The sequence below is a fragment of the Lepidochelys kempii genome, chromosome 7, assembly GCF_965140265.1.
Source record: "Lepidochelys kempii isolate rLepKem1 chromosome 7, rLepKem1.hap2, whole genome shotgun sequence".
Classification (NCBI taxonomy): domain Eukaryota; kingdom Metazoa; phylum Chordata; order Testudines; family Cheloniidae; genus Lepidochelys; species Lepidochelys kempii.
Window position 1 is genome coordinate 94,799,750 of NC_133262.1, and position 12,250 is coordinate 94,811,999.

A 12,250-nucleotide genomic window follows, 5' to 3' on the forward strand; every position below is an offset into this window, starting at 1 on the left:
CATGTGTTCAAATCCTGCTGAATTTTTCTATGTTTGGCCTCTGACTCAAGGTGTTATTTTATTTTGGTGTGGCATCCCCACCGAATTGCTTCAAAGTTTCTTTAATTAAGGTTCCAAGAGGATGAAAACATTATTTTCCGAATAAAAAAAAACAACACCTCCACTTAAATAAGGCTGTACTGAATGTTTTGAAATTCAAATTCTGAATAATGGAATGGAGCTGGTTAGTCTTCATTTGAGAACTAGTGCTTTGGTTTGGTTTAGAAAAGAAAAAGGTTAAGATTAGTTATGACAGATTACAAATTTTAGTTGTGAATGGGTGCAATACTAATGTTAAATCTATAAGTGGAAACTTCAGAAGAAACTGTTAAAATCTGATATGAAAGTTATTTGGATTCTAAGGAGAACGTGGTATCGTATATCATAAAAAGTAGTGGAAAGTGCTAGTAGCCACCAAAGTGTATTGTAGAGCTGAGCATGTGAATACTTACTCAATCATCTGATCACAGGGAAATACTTACAGTAATTGCTTGTGGTTATTTTTAAACATGCACTGAAGAGGTAAAACAACCTGGATCCTGTTAGGGAAAATATGGAGTTCTGCTTTATCACATATCTGCAACCTGGAATGAAGGGCCACTGTATATGGAAATGTAAAACAAACTTTTCCAAGCTTCTTATAGTCCAAGGTGAAGCCCTTGTGTGACATACATATACAAGGAAATAGTTTTATTTTTGAGGTGCAAATCTTTTCCAAAAGCATTGTGTTAGAACAACATGAAATTACTGATCTATTTTGTAGCAATTGTGATTTTTCTACTATATCTTGTAGAGCATTTTTGGCTCTTGCTCTGAGTCCGCCACGTTCTTCCAATCCACAACCTGTGTCACTGAAGTTTCCAGATCTTTTGGGGCTCTTCCAAATGATACACTTTTTTTTTGAAATGTGCTATGATACAAACTTAAAAAGTAGGTTTTATTTGGTTCATAGAACTTAATACGAGTTTTTACTTCTTAGTAAGTAGCCATTTGGAGTTTTTTAAATCAAACTTCTTACTTTAAAGCCAGTTTTTATAGATCCAACAAAAATTTCTGTTGTGTGCTCTTTTTTGTTGGTTTTTCAACAATTGATTATTAAATGGATTTTTCTAGAGTTGTCATCGTAGGTAGCTGCTTGTGTGCAATATTTTGGCATAAGGCACATAAACGGTTGTGAAAGGAATAGTCATGTTTAATTGAACAGAAATTCTCAATATGACTAAAACCACTATTGAGAGACTGCTCAAATGTGTAGAGGGGAGGGAACAATCTGAAAACCCTGCTGCTGTGCTTTGACATGAATACTGGTCTTGGGGAGCTTGTGTGTTAATTGTTTTTAACTTAGGCATTTCAATGCACTGATTGCAGTCTTCTGTGTGATAGCATTATAATTGTGATGGTGCAAGTATTAATTTTAGTTGGATATTTGCTTTTTATAAATAATGTAAATATGAATACAGGATAAATTCCTGTAAAATAGTGGTCACTGAAGTGAGTGTTCTGTATAAACGTTAGTTCCCAAATGGAACAGTGTCAAGGTTCCTTCCCCACTCTGAACTCTAGGGTATAGATGTGGGGACCTGCATGAAAACCCCCTAAGCTTATTTTTACCAGCTTAGGTTAAAACTTCCCCAAGGTACAAACTATTTTACCTTTTGCCCTTGGACTTTATTTTGCTGCCACCACCAAGCGTCTAACAAATATATAAATGGGAAAGAGCCTGCTTGGAAACGTCTTTCCCCCCAAAATCCTCCCCAAATCCTACACCCCTTTTCCTGGGGAAAGCTTGATAAAAATCCTCACCAATTTGCATAGGTGAACACGGACCCAAACCCTTGGATCTTAAGAACAATGAAAAAAGCAATCAGGTTCTTAAAAGAAGAATTTTAATTGAGGAAAAAGTAGAAGAATCACCTCTATAAAATCAGGATGGTAAATACCTTACTGGGTAATCAGATTCAAAACATAGAGAATCCCTCTAGGCAAAACTTTAAGTTACAAAAAGACACAAAAACAAGAATATACATTCCATTCAGCACAGCTTATTTTCTCAGCCATTTAAACAAAACAGAATCTAACGCATATCTAACTAGATTATTTACTAAGTTCTAAGACTCCATTCCTGTTCTGTTCCCGGCAAAAGCCTCACACAGAGAGAGAGAACCTTTGTTTCTCCCTCCCCTCTCCCGCTTTGAAAGTATCTTGTCTCCTCATTGGTCATTTTGGTCAGGTGCCAGGGAGGTTATCCTAGCTTCTTTACCCTTTACAGGTGAAAGGGTTTTTCCTCTGGCCAGGAGGGATTTAAAGGTGTTTACCCTTTCCTTTATATTTATGACAAACAGCAATAAATATCATCGTGCTTTTTATGCAAACTCTTCCTTTCTAAGTAGTTGAATATATTCTACTTTTATAATTATCCATAGAAATAGGTAAGCTGCTTCTTCAGAAAAGAAACATGCTGTCCTTCTTTATTTTTTTTTTTAAGTAGATGGGAAATACAAGTATAATACTACTTACATCATACTGAATCCCTTTGAGTGTTGGTGTTCTACAGTATGTGTCATGTTCTACTGATTTTACTAATGATAATTCAAGTTCAAGCCCAGTTTAAACATACATAAACAGGATATATAATCCAGTTGGATGGTCTAAGCATACTAAATAGAATAATTATCATACACATTTTTATTATGTAAATTGTAGAATTGTTGAAAATTCAGCAGTACATACAAACTTTCATAAACAAAGACTTGGAAATATTTATAAAACATATAAATTACTTTTGCAAAATAAGTGAAGAAGTATATTTCCTTCACCTGAGTCTTGTTTCCTTGGATTAAATTCACCACAAACTCAAAAGCTTGCAGAAGGTCCCCAAACTATGCTTAAATCCCATGTTAAGAACTAGTTTGGGGTGTAAATGGTTGGGGTGGCCTTTGTAAGCCCTCTGCACTGAGGTAAATGTAAGCATAAAACTTTTTTTTTGTTTTCTTTAACTTTGAAATGAATTTTATGATTTGTTGTTACGTCTATTTAATGTGTTTGTTTTACTGTTAACTGCAGATATCTAATCTAAGCATTCCTGACAAATATAGAACTCTATTTCTATTTGTTTAGTCACATATGATAAACTATGCTACTGCTGTAAGGTGTATCATGAATAAATAGTCCACGTAGAAACATCCCTATACCCCTGCCAAAATAATCTCACTTTGAATCAGAGAACTCCCCAATGGAGATTTCAGTTGAACTGTCTCGGGGGATAATTGGACAATGAACACAGTTTCTTAAGTCCACTATGATGATCAATTTTAAACATAATTTATGTACAATCTCATACCGGCTCCTTGAGTCAAAAACTCACCCAGTAACTTCTATTTATAGTGTTTAGCCAGGCATTCAAATCTGAAAGTGCTCATGGATAGATTTGGAAAAATAATGACTGCTGTGAGGTAATGAGCGGGTAATACCATTCCTCTGTGGGATGGAGTAAGGATATAAACATTCCTTATCAAAGCAGCCAAAAATGGCCAGGACCATCCTTGAGCAGAGTTTTGAAGGGGATTGTACTATCACTAGCATCTTAAGCCATGTCTACACTAAGAGTGCTTTATCAATATAGGTATACTGTGTCAGTTAGGAATCCTACCTTTTCTTGCCCCTCACCAACATAGTTATGCCAGCAGAGAGAGAGAGAGAGAGTCTGGACCTGACCTTAGTACAAGATTAGTTATTAGTGGACAGAATCAACAAATGTTCTATTGAGGGCGCAGGGAAGGAGAGTGTGCTGGTGTTCAGGAACAGTAATAAGTATGAGATAAAAGGGGAGGTAGCTTAAAGTTAAATGATCATGAATGCTTTTCTTATCCTGGCTTTTGGTGGCATTCAGCACATCTATTATAGTGGCATGGCAGCCCAGCTATATTTAAGGTTACATCATGACATCGGTTTAAAGGTCGACATTTGGATTGGGAAAATCTGTATTTTACTAGCGCGAAAGGTGGAGGCGTGGCGGCTACTTGATTCTGGGGCAGGTTACTTTGATGTGTCTAAAGAGACACGGTGTGTAGGTTTGGACAGTGCAGTTACCTTGACCACTGACAGAAAAAGTGTGTGTGCTGCAAGGGTTTTCAGTGTTTGGATTCTGATTGATTCCTGGATCATGAGATTGCAGAAGTTTGTTGGAGAGCAAGTTGCACACCATGACCTGGGGATGTCTTATTTGGCTATGTATGCAAATTGAGGGAAATAAATACAATTGCTAAATGACTACTAATTCCTGCCAATAATCTATCTTTTCCATTCAACAAACTGGGAAATTCAGTGGAAAAATCATAGTAACGCAGAGGTAAGCTTGCTTGTTGGGATATCATCCTCTTACAGGATGTTGAGTTGAGCAAAACTAAAACTTCTGAATACCAGGAAATACATAGGCACAGTCCTCTAAAGCACTTGCCAAACCTTCCCATCTTGGTCCACAAACTTTATAAGTGTACCCTCTATGCCATTATCTAAAGCATCTATGAAGACATTGAACAGAATCTTACCCAGAACTGATCCCTGCGGGACCCCCCTCCGTTACGCCCTTCCAGTACAACTGTGAACCACTGGTGATTACTCTCTGGGAATGGTTTTCCAACCAGTTATGCACACACCTTATAGTAGCTCCATCTAAGTTGTATTTCCCTTGTTTGTTTAGGAGAAGGTCATGCAAGACCGTATCGGAAGCCTTACTAGAGTCAAGCTATACCACATCTACCGCTTCCCCCCTATTCACAAGGCTTGTTACCCTGTCAAAGAAAGCTGTCAGGTTAGTTTGACAAGATTCGTTCTTGTCAAATCCTGGCTGACTGTTACTTATCACCTTATTATCTTCTAGATGTTTGCTAATTGATTGCTTAATTATTTGCTCCATTATCTTTCCAGGTACAAAAGTTAAGCTGACTGGTCTGTACTTCCCTGGGTTGTCCTTATTTCCCTTTTTATAGATTGGCACTATATTTGCCCTTTTCCAGTCTTCTGGAATCTCTTCCGTCTTCCATGACTTTTCAAAGATAATCACTCCAGGCAGGAGAGCATCTAGAGTATAGCCATACACCAAGAGAAAGCTGCTATAAGTGCTTGCCAAGATATACAATCAGGAATAGGCATTTCAAAATTATGCAGGTGTTTTACAGGGGATTATAGCTTCTGGTCTCTCTGACCCCTGGGTAGTGGAGTGCACAGCTGTGACGAGAGGGGTCACTGTCAGGAATCATGGGACAGCAGCTGAAGTGTTAGGGTTGATATAGGTCAGGTGTCTACACTCGCACTGCATATGCAGTGTCTAATTCACACAGTACCTCAACCATGGCTCAGCACCATTCATGGGGGTGATGTTACTACAGCGAAATAACAGGGTACTGATGTTGGGAGAAGACAAGTTTGAATGTATACACATGCACAAATAAAGTCAATGCAAGTCAGCTTGCATCAACCTAACTTCGTAATGTAGACCAGGTCAGAGATCCTATCCTTGGAGCATAGCTTCAAAGGGCAGGGTTTTTGCATAACCAGAGCTGGGGAACTTGCATTCATGTTCCCCTAGATAGTTCCCAGGAAATCCACTTCACCCATATTGTCCAAGAAGTCCATTCTTGTCTGGCACATTGATGAATATAGTCCTCTGATCATCCAGGCCTTACATAATATCTTCCCCCTAGAGAAGTTACATATAATCCCGGCTCACAATAATACATAAACTTTTCATTTAGTACACTGAACCTCAAAGATACTTAAACTTAATTCAATAAGGTTTTTCAAGGCTATTTCAGGAAACTGCCATATTTGTCTCACTATGCTTTCCACCCTCTTATGTGGAAGAGGGAAGAGGTGTATGTGTACCTTCAGGATGCAGTATGCATTATTTCTATGCAGAATTGTGTAGGTAATGTTGGTAGCAGGCAATAGGACTTTTATTACAAAAGATATTGTCAGCAGTGAGGTGAAACATTGAAAGGATTCTAATGCTTTAATGATGGTTAAGTGAAAGTGTAGGTTGAAATAGTATCTTGTGAGTAGGTGTAAGGGAGTTGTAAAAGGTTGTGAAGTGGCTCTTGAATTGTGTATGCGTAGTGTTCTTTCTGGGTAGTCAGTTAAGTATTTGTGTGACTGGATCTGGAACATCCTGAGTCTGACAGTGTCAATGGCCAGTGCAAGTCTGTATACATTTTGAGGCATTGCTTGAAGAGGGAGGCATGGGCAGCCTTTTTTCTTTTTGTCCTTTAATACTGTTAGATGGAATCCTGTGAGTGACAGTGTAAGGAAGTGAAGAGCTTGTACACATCAGCAACTGTGGGGTTGGCAGACTAAAGATGTGTATTAACGTGGTGTATTGGAGCATTGCTGAACGAGGGAAAAGTTAAGGTTGCATGGTCAACCTTAACTGTGTATTTCCTGGTTTTCAGACGTTTGAGTTTTGCTCAGTTAAACATTCTGCAAGGGCAGGATGTACCACCAAGTAACCTTAACTCTACCTTAATGTAGCTTTTTAACCATTTGATTTTATATTTATTCTTACAAATTAATGTATATTCTGGTAGTGCCCAAAGGCCCCAATCAAGATTAGGGCCCCATTGTGCTATACAGATACACAGGGAGACACAGCCAGTCCCAAAGAAATTACTATCTTGTATAGTAAGGGAGTAATCCATGTGAACTGAAAACTTTTATTAAATCTGTCAGTCATTTTTTAAAGTCTGTAAATTTGTGAACAGCTGGCTGGCGACAAAAGCATCTTTCTCTTAATGATAGGATACTGTACAGTTCTAGTGATACATAGGGCTAAATTTTCAGAGGCATCAGCCTCTCCTGATATTTTTCTCAAAGATTTGTGTGCACAGAAAGGACTTAATGATTACCTGATTTAAATAGGCTGCTTTTTAAATATTTGGTCCTTCAAATTCTCATGTTCTTAGAATTAAGATATATTTGTTTTGCAGCCTCTTCTATTGAAATATGAGCCTTGACCACTAGACAATTTTAATAGTGCATTTTCATTTCCATAGTTCTTTCCCACGTGCTTTGTTAAAATGTTTCATACTATTTCATTTTCATTCCTGAGACTTAAACGGAATACAAATTTTTGCCAGTTTTTCATTCCTTCTCTTTGCTGTGTTAGAATATTAACCTATATGAAAGTGTGTGGGCATGGAAACAGAGAGATGACTTCTGGCATACAAAATAAGATTCGAAAACCTGTTCGTTTTAACATTAAGATTGTGATTTAAACTAATGAAAGTCAGGAAGTATAGGGTGGATGCTCAAAACTCCATATTTAACACACCAGTTGTGTTTTTGTATTGCAAGGATCTCTGAATAAAATCTTTGGAACCATATCAGCTCTGATATAAGTGGATACAACTTGCACTGAAGTCAGGGATGAGTTTTATGAAAATACAACTTTTATGAAAATATAGATTGTATTAAGTAGTTGGTTTATGTAAGTGCAGCTAAATGGCAGAGTTCAAGCCAGTAAAGCACTCATTAAGATAGAGGATCACATTTTAACTACATTTTAAAGAGCATAATATGAGGCAAGGTGGAAGTATCATTTTATAAAAGGAAGGCACTTTAAGGAGACCACTTCTACTGGTTATGCCATACATTTGGCAGTGCAGTGCAGTGGCTCTTGATACACTTTTATGAAATGAACAGAAGCCAGGGATGATGAGTGCCTGTGTGCTGGAAGTTGGTTGCACCCTCAGGCCATGTCTACACTTATTGGGGATGGATGCTGCTGCGATTGATGCAGCGGGGTCGATTTAGTGTGTCTAGTGAAGACCCACTACATCAACCGCAGAGTGCTCTCCAGTACACTCCACCGGAATGAGAAGATTAAGGTAAGTTGACGGGAGAGCATCTTCTGTCAACGCAGCGCAGTGTAAACACCGCAGTAAGTCGACCTAAACTATGTCGACTCCAGCTACCTTATTTACATAGCTGGAGTAGCGTAACTTAGGTCGACTTACCGCAGTAATGTAGACAAGGCGTTAGATGGCCCAGTAGCAAAGTCATGGGATGGTGCTGCCACTAAGTGACTTACACTTACAGGGGTAGTGGGGTTGTGGAAAGAGGAAGTAGAGATGACAAGAGAAGAGGATTAATGAGGTTTTCAATCCCAGACCTGGTGGTAGGAAGGAAGTGGTCTGGAGCTCCTTCCATTGGGGGAAAAATGGATAAACTTGGAGGCATAAAAAACCAAAAATAATTGAAAGTATATCTCCCGCTTCTGTCTCTCTCCTCCCTTTTCCCCTCCTCCCCTCAGTTTTCCTCTGTTAGATCATGGTCTATGCCTTTCCTATTTCTTGTACATTTCCAGATGCTTGATTGACTCTTACTGAGGGCAGTGTCTCCTGTCAGTGACGACAGAGGCCCGTTTTCTAGTACAATGGGATTTCTTAATCTTTCTGTTTATTTTTCCCCATTCCATCTCATAATCCTATCTTTTTTCCCATTTGTTTTCCCAGTCCTTCTCTCCCTGCCTTACGTCTCCCTTTAAATTAGCATTCCTCTCATCTCTTCAATCCTGTATACAGCATAGGAGTACCATCTGCTTTTGCAGCACTTCTGCTCAGGGCTCCCAAGGCTTTGTGTTCGTAGGGAGTGAAGCTCCAGGCTGGGCAGGGTCAGATTCAGTAGTTTGGTAGCAGTGTGAGGAGAATTCCCATACGGTTGCCTGTTAGGTGTGGACTGGAACTTTACCTCAAAACCAAAAAAATGTACAGTGGGGAAGGGAAGGCTTTAAGACTCTTGGTCACTGGCTTTATGCCATCCGGCATGCTTGCAAAATGAAGGTGTCTGCTTGTAACTGCACAGTTCATATATTAAAACTGAATAGTAAAAAAAATACTTTTGCAATTCATATCCTGATGGAGTACTTAAAGGGATACCTTCCTGTGGTATTGGAATCAAACAGCAACAGGGAACTGCTAGGTCCTAGGTGCTACTGTAGTACAAACAATTATTATTATTAATAATGAGGAAAAAAACACATGAGGAGGAGAGCTGAAGAGATGTCCAGAAAACTTTGCAGCTGTCCAAAAGAGGACTCCTAAAACTAGAAACAAATACCAACTAGAGCCAGGTTGGATCCGTGAGAAGACCCTCTGCTTCCAATATTCAGACCAATATAGTTTATAGTAATAGAAAATTTATTGTCATGCATGAACATGATTTAACAACAGCAGGACTACTGCTTAAATAGGTTCTACCAGGCGTTAATTAACTTGAGTATGAATTATTCATTCAGAGCTGAGGATAACAACATATAATATTTCAGTGTCCATTTATCTTTGAAAAGAGTATATCACAAAGGGGACTGTTGGTATTTGAGATCACTATTTTAATTTGAAAGTATATTTAAAAACACTAATTCTTCTTCAAGTAGTGTATTTATGGTGTTCCACTTCAGGTGTGTAAGAGCCTTTGATTGGAGTGTTTTGGTAGCAATACTTGCTCAGCTCACACTTGGTCTCCAGATATTGTTATGCCCCATACTGATGCTATGCTGAGCCGCGTAGGCAAACCACCCGGAGTTCCTTTTCAACCACACTTTGACCTGAGAGAGAACATTCATCAAGCCTGCTCTAGTCTATCCTGTTGCTTAGCTCTTTTAGCTTAGTTCATAGAGATAGAAAATAACTTGATTAAAAATAGAATTCCGAATAAACTAAAAGCTATCAGCCTCCTCCGCCCATTGCTGAGGGGCTGCCTTTGGGGTTTGTCACTGCTGGGGTATACAGGAATTCCCAGACTTCAATCACTGTCTCTCCTGCCGGGAATCCATCCCAGTTAGTGCTGGTCATTCTTGGTGCCTCTGCTGTTTGGGAAATACCCACGTACCAGCCAAGTATAAGATCTGGACATCTTTGAAAAGCAGATCTAGGAAAAATAGGGAAATTAAGTTCAAGTAGCTCAGGATGGAGCAGTCCCTAAGACCAGACTCTGATCCAGCCTCTGAGAACCCCCCTGTACCCCAGCCTTCAAGCACATTTAGCATAGCTCTCGTCCCCTAATGCCCCTACTCTACTTGCACTACACTGATGACATCTTCATCATCTGGACCCATGGAAAAGAAGCCCTTGAGGAATTCCACCATGATTTCAACAATTTCCATCCCACCATCAACCTCAGCCTGGACCAATCCACACAAGAGATCCACTTCCTGGACGCTATGGTGCTAATAAGTGATGGTCACATAAACACTATCCTATACCGGAAACCTACTGACCGCTATTCCTACCTACATGCCTCCAGCTTTCACCCAGACCACACCACACGATCCATTGTCTACAGCCAAGCTCTACGATACAACCGCATTTGCTCCAAACCCTCAGACAGAGACAAACACCTACAAGATTTCTATCAAGCATTCTTACAACTACAATACCCACCTGCTGAAGTGAAGAAACAGATTGACAGAGCCAGAAGAGTACCCAGAAATCACCTACTACAGTACAGGCCCAACAAAGAAAATAACAGAACGCCACTAGCCATCACCCTCAGCCCCCAACTAAAACTTCTCCAACGTATCATCAAGGATCTATAACCTATCCTGAAGGACGACTCATCACTCTCACAGATCTTGGGAGACAGGACAGTCCTTGCTTACAGACACTCCCCCAACCTGAAGCAAATACTCACCAACAACCACACACCACACAACAGAACCACTAACCCAGGAACCTATCCTTGCAACAAAGCCTGTTGCCAACTGTGTCCACATATCTATTCAGGGGACACCATCATAGGGCCTAATCACATCAGCCACACTATCAGAGGCTCGTTCACCTGCACATCTACCAATGTGATATACGCCATCATGTGCCAGCAATGCCCCTTTGTCATGTACATTGGTCAAACTGGGCAGTCTCTATGTAAAAGAATAAATGGGCACAAATCAGACGTCAAGAATTATAACATTCAAAAACCAGTTGGAGAACACTTCAATCTCTCTGGTCACTCGATTACAGATCTAAAAGTTGCAATTCTTCAACAAAAAAACTTCAAAAACAGACTCCAATGAGAGACTGCTGAATTGGAATTAATTTGCAAACTGGATACAATTAACTTAGGCTTGACTAGAGACTGGGAGTGGATGGGTCATTACACAAAGTAAAACTATTTCCCCATGTTTATTGTCCCTCCACCCCCCACTGTTCCTCAGACATTCTTGTCAACTGCTGAAAATGGCCCACCTTGATTATCACTACAAAAGGCTTTTTCCCCCCCGCTCTCCTGCTGGTAATAGCTCACCTTAAGTGATCACTCTGGTTACAGTGTGTATGGTAACACCCATTGTTTCATGTTCTCTATGCCTATAAATCTCCCCACTGTATTTTCCACTGAATGCACCCGATGAAGTGAGCTGTAGCTCACGAAAGCTTATGCTCAAATAAATTTGTTAGTCTCTAAGGTGCCACAAGTACTCCTTTTCTTTCTGTCAACTTCTGTATCCTAGTCACAGAGAGCATTGTAGGATAAGATCACAGAGAGTACTGGTAAGACTTCAAGGAAGGGGAGCTCTAGATCTCCTACCAGAAAATCTTCAAAGAAATCTTGGTCATCTCACAAAGTGACCACTTCAGAGACCTCAGGTCCCAAAGCAAGTATCATTAGAGCTCTATGCTGTTCCAGTACCAGAAGGTCAATGAAAACTTCAACCTCCTCCAAGTGCTGCGGTACCAAGCATACTTTAGTACTGAAACCTCCCTTGATGCCAACTAGACATGACCATTCCAGCAGACACACTAAGTATTCTGCTTCAAAGAAGTCTGTACCATATTCATACTCCTCTGTTCCACCCTCAGTACCCAACCCAGCGTCCCAAGCTATTACACAGGTATACCAGAAGGCAGCAGCTTCTTCTATACCATTTTCAACCTCCACGCATGCACCACCAAAGTTTTCAGCATCCTCGTACTCATGCCATCTCATCAAGCACTGCTGTCCTTGGTACATGGACAGGTAACTTTAGGGTCCTGTCTTAGCTCAGATATGTCTGGTATTGCAGAAATTCCGATATTCCAGATAGCTATTTGGTTCGGAGGTGCTGGAATCTCCATTGTTGGCCAGCAGTTGAACGGCTGTCAATACTAAGATCTTCTGGGTCACCAAGATCATATCTTTCCCTGGTGCCTCCCAGCTCTCCAGTATCTACCACATGGGGCAG

The 12,250-nt window shown here is 40.0% G+C and overlaps 1 protein-coding gene across 10 annotated transcripts in view; it reads left to right on the forward strand.

Moving 5' to 3' along the window:
- Window positions 1–12,250, forward strand: part of CPEB3 (cytoplasmic polyadenylation element binding protein 3) — a 189,742-nt gene that overhangs the window by 71,992 nt on the left and 105,500 nt on the right. The window lies entirely within an intron of this gene.